General features: G+C 49.0%; 1 pseudogene; it reads left to right on the top strand.

Moving 5' to 3' along the window:
- The first annotated feature begins 806 nt into the window (after positions 1-806).
- LOC147827537 (uncharacterized) lies at positions 807-4,195 on the top strand (annotated as a pseudogene).
- Positions 4,196-5,454: the final 1,259 nt, after the last annotated feature.

Raw genomic sequence — 5,454 nt, forward strand, 5'->3', positions numbered from 1 at the left:
ATCAATCAGCCAAGAGTTGTCTCAGAGATGAAAGTGTGAGACCTAAGTGACTCCATTCTAAAATTTGGCTCCATCTTAAGAGAAAGGTGGCATAAATTCCAGTTCTAAGAAAAACCACAAGATGTATTTTGACCACCTGCATGTGATAGTGTTCAGCTGTCCCCTAGCAACAGCTAATCAGTAGTTAGCAACTGTTTGCAGCTTGGGTGCACAAGGCACAACCAATAAGGTTTAATTGCCAATCTAGAACCTTGCTGTAACCACTATAAAAACCCCTGCTGATTTGGAGTCAGGGCTCTCAATCTTGACCCGCTGCGGCGGTGATGGTTGGGAGTCCCTGCTTGAGCTTGAATAAACGACCCTCATGTGTTTACATTGGAATCAGCTCCTTGGTGGTCTTTGGGGACCTCAAAATCTGGGCACAACATTTGGGGGCTCATCCGGGATCCCCAAGACCCCCAGGATCTTTGTACTGGAGGGTCAACACCGGCCAGTGAGTTTCCTTATCTGTAAAGTCAGGGGCCCATTTCTGAGTAGGTCGGCAGATGGTCTAAGCAGACGCACTGGAGGGCTGTCGACCCGGGGTCCTGGAAGACGTTCCAGACCCTTCTGTAGGGGACAGAGTTCCCCGAGAGTCTCTGGAGGGACAGTACGGGTTGCTCCCACGGCATGGCGTGAGGCCGTCGTCCCATTTTCAGTTTTGCCTCCTATTGAGTGGAGGACTGTTTTGTCTTGCTTTTTGTTTTTCTGTTGTGTTTGTCTGTCTGTCTATCATGTATTTTTGTCTTTTAACTTGGACTGAGATGATGGGACAGACCGTGACCACCCCCCTGTCCCTCATGACAAACCATTTTAAAGAAGTTAGGGAGCTCGCTCATAACCCGCGTTTAGAAGTTAAAGAGACTAAACTTGTCACCCTCTGTAGCTCGGAGTGGCCTGCCTTTGGGGTAGGATGGCCACCCGAGGGGACCTTTGAACTAGGAACCGCAAGAAGAGTCCGAGACGCCACCTTCCATCCTCATGCAGGACACCTGGACCAGGTCCCCTATATTGTTACTTGGGAAAATCTAATATGTGACCCCCCTCCATGGGTCAAGCCCTTTTTGCCTCCACAGAAACAGCAGCTAGAGGTAATCCTGGCAGCCTGTAAAAAGACTCCCAGAAAACGCAACGGAAAAAGGCAAACTGACAACGAGCCAACCGCGCCGCTTTACCCGGTCCTCCAAGGAGGAACCAAGGAAGATCTCCTTTCTCCACCCCCCTTACCGCTCTCTCTCCACTCCCCCGCCACAGCAGGCAGGGGGAGAAGTTCCGGCCCCAGCCGGAGCCAGGGAAAGAGGGCCGGCTCTGGGGGCTGGCAGTGGGGATGGCCCCACCCAGAACACTTGCCACCGGCGTGCCGCCACACCGGCAGGACCGGCAGACTCCACTGTTCTCCCACTAAGGGTGACAGGGCCCCCTGATGAACATGGTAACCAGCATCATCACTACTGGCCCTTCGCCACTAGTGACCTTTATAACTGGCGTACTCAACACGCCAAAATCTCAGACAACCCTAGAGATTTGATTAACCTGTTAGAAACTGTTTTGTTCACTCATCAGCCCACCTGGGATGATTGTCAGCAGCTTCTCCAGATCCTGTTTACCACAGAGGAGCAAGAGAGAATCCAAAATGAAGCCAGGAAATTGGTTCCAGGTGACAATGGTCAACCCCCTACCAATGCTGATACTATCAACACTTCTTTTCCTTTGTCCTGGCCTGACTGGGACTTCAACACAGCAGAAGGTAAGGAGAGGCTCCGGGTCTATCGCCAGGCTCTGTTGGGAGGTCTCAAAGCGGCTACTCGAAAGCCCACCAATTTGGCCAAGGTAGGGGATGTACAACAGGGGCCGAATGAAAGCCCTGCAGCCTTCCTAGAAAGAATTCAGGAAGCCTTCCGTAGGTATACTCCTATGGATCCAGAAGCAACTGAGACAAAGGTGGCTGTTATTATGCATTTTGTCAACCAAGCCGAGCCAGATATTAGGAGAAAGTTACAGAAAGTAGACAGATTAGGAGAAAAGAGTATTCAGGACTTAGTGGCAGAGAGAGTGTATAACAATAGAGAAACTGCAGAAAAAAGACAGGCAAAAGCTGGTGATCGGCAAACTAGGAACCTAGCTCAGACCCTTCGTGCCACCACTGTGGGAGAGCCAAAAGAACGTGAACGTCGTCTGAGAAAGATTGTGACCAAAGGACAAGGTAAGGGGGAACATAGAGATCGCCCCCAATTGGGAAAGAACCAGTGTGCTTATTGCAAAAAGGAAGGCCATTGGGCCAGAGAATGCCCTAAAAAACTGGGAAGTCACCCCAAGGGCCCCATCCTGGCTATGGATGAACTGAGTGACTAGGGGGGATGGGGTTCGGCACCCCTCCCCGAGCCCAGGGTAACCCTAAAAGTGGAAGGGAGACCTGTCGAGTTCCTAGTGGAAAGCGGAGCTCAACATTCGGTTCTGCTTAAACCACATGGCCATATCTCTGACAAAACCTCCTGGGTCCAAGGGGCCACAGGCATGAAAAAGTATTCATGGACTACCCAAAGAACAGTAGACTTGGGAGTGGGCCGGGTAACCCACTCATTCATGATTATACCTGATTGCCCCTATCCTTTACTTGGAAGAGACTTGCTCACCAAGTTAGGAGCCCAAATCCATTTTCAGCCCGGGGGCACAGAGGTCCTTAACCAAGAAGGAAAGCCCATCCAAGTGTTAACTATAAACCTAGAAGATGAGTATCAGCTACATCAAAAGCAGCCCATGCCAAGCCCTGATATAGACCAATGGCTATGTTCCCTAAAGCTTAGGCAGAGACTGGGGGCATGGGGCTCACCAAGCACAGAGCACCTGTATTTGTGGAAGTAAAACCAGGGGCAGACCTGGTACAGGTCAGCCAAATACCCCATGTCTCTAGAGGCCCACAAGGGAATAACTCCACACATTACGAGGCTACTTACCCAGGGAATTCTAAGGCCATGCCAGTCGGCCTGGAATACCCCCTTGTTGCCAGTATGGAAAACTCATTCAAATGATTACAGACCAGTACAGGACCTCCGTGAGGTAAACAGAAGGGTCATAGACATCCACCCTATGGTACCTAATCTGTATACCCTCCTGAGTTCTCTGCCCCCGAACCACCAATGGTACATGGTCTTAGACCTCAAGGATGCCTTCTTCAGCCCCCCACTGGCACCCAAAAGCCAACATATCTTTGCATTTGAATGGAGCAACCCGGAACAAGGCATCAATGGACAGCTAACCTGGACCCGATTGCCACAGGGATTCAAGAACTCTCCCACCATCTTCGATGAGGCTCTGCATGAAGACCTGGGTGAGTTCCACCTCCAGAACCCCCAATTAACTCTGTTACAATATGTAGATGACTGGGGTTCGCGGAACCAGCAAAGCCCCTTTATAAGGCAACTAAAGACAATCAGGCCTTTCAATGGACAGAAAAACTACAAAAGTCCTTTGATCAAATTAAGGCTGTCTTGTTGTCAGCGCCAGCCTTGGGCTTGCCTGATGTCACTAAGCCCTTCTAGCTTTACATTGATGAAAACAAAGGAGTTGCCAAGGGTACCTGGGCCCATGGCACCGACCAGTAGCATACCTGTCCAAGAAACTTGATCCTGTTGCAGCTGGATGGCCTCCATGCCTGAGGATGATCGTTGCCATATCCCTGATGGTCAAAGATGCTGATAAGTTAACCTTGGGCCAAGAACTGCATGTAACCACACCCCACGCCATTGAAGGGGTTCTAAAACAGCCTCCAGATAGATGGCTCAGCAATGCCCGCCTAACCCACTATCAGGGCCTGCTTTTAAATCCAACCCGAGTTGTCTTCCAGACTCCGGCTTCCCTAAACCTGGCTACATTATTGCCTGACCCAGACCTAGAGGCCCCACTGCATGACTGCACTGACATCTTGGCTCAGGTACACGGGACTCGAGAAGATCTGAAAGATCAGCCATGGCCAGGTGCTGAAGATACCTGGTACACCGATGGGAGCAGCTTTGTTCAGGATGGCCGAAGGTATGCAGGGGTGGCTGTGGTCACTGAGACTGAGGTTGTTTGGGCTGAACCCTTGCCTACTGGAACGTCAGCACAGCGAGCAGAGCTCATAGCATTAACCAAAGCACTGACTCTGGGAAAGGGCTGAAAGCTAAATATATACACAGACAGCAGGTATGCTTTTGCTACCACTCACATACATGGGACCATTTACAGAGAAAGGGGACTGTTAACAGCTGAAGGAAAAACTATTAAAAACAGAGAAGAAATTCTTGCCCTACTGGCAGCCCTATGGCTGCCAAAGAAATTGGCTATTATCCACTGTCCCGGGCACCAAAAAAAAAGATACTCCGATTGCCCGAGGAAATAATTTGGCTGACCAGACAGCTTGATGAAAAGACTTTGTGCTGCCCTCGGTAAAGAGTGTTGTTTCTATATTGATCATTCAAGGGTAATCAAAGAGTCCATGGCAAAGGTCAGAGAGGGCCTTGCCAAATGAAAACAAGAGTGAGAACAGACTCAAGGTTGGTTTGAATCCTGGTTTAATTCCTCCCCATGGCTGACTACTCTGATCTCTTCTCTACTGGGCCCCTTGCTTAACCCTTGGAGAACGTGTTAGCTCTGTACAATTAATGGTGCTTAGGTCCCAGTACCAACCAAGTCTCAGAAAAGATTTGACTCCCCGAGACCCATGATTGGGCCTTGATGGTGACATAAGAAGGGAATGTGAGACCTAAGTGACTCCATTCTGAAATTTGGCTCCATCTTAAGAGAAAGGTGGCATAAATTCCAGTTCTAAGAAAAACCACAAGATGTATTTTGACCACCTGCATGTGATAGTGTTCAGCCATCCCCTAGCAACAGCTAATCAGTAGTTAGCAACCGTTTGCAGCTTGGGTGCGCAAGGCACAACCAATCAGGTTTAATTGCCAATCTAGAACCTTGCTGTAACCACTATAAAAACTCCTGCTGATTTGGAGTCGGGGCTCTCAATCTTGACCCGCTGCGGCGGTGATGGTTGGGAGTCCCTGCTCGAGCTTGAATAAATGACCCTTGTGTGTTTACATCGGAATCGGCTCCTTGGTGGTCTTTGGGGACCTTGAAATCTGGGCACAACAAAAGTTATAAGCTTTGTCTAAAAGCACCAGTTCATCTGATATTCAAGAGGCAAGGAGAGAAATTTAGTAGGTGAAAAGAAGAGTGAATGACAGAAAAAATGTGATCAGAATGGAGACAAAGAATTATAGACAAAACTCCCAAAACTCAGAAGTAACTGAGGGAAAATATTTATGGTGCAGGAAAAGACTATGTGACGAACATGAAACATAAACCTAGCAGATGCAAAGGAGTTTCATAAACTCAGAAGGTTCTGAATAGTGCATGAAAATGAGAGAGGAAAGGATCCTT

Source organism: Heterocephalus glaber, unplaced genomic scaffold (assembly GCF_053883595.1).
Source record: "Heterocephalus glaber isolate CG9 unplaced genomic scaffold, H.glaber_assembly_v1.0 deba00001444, whole genome shotgun sequence".
NCBI lineage: Eukaryota > Metazoa > Chordata > Mammalia > Rodentia > Bathyergidae > Heterocephalus > Heterocephalus glaber.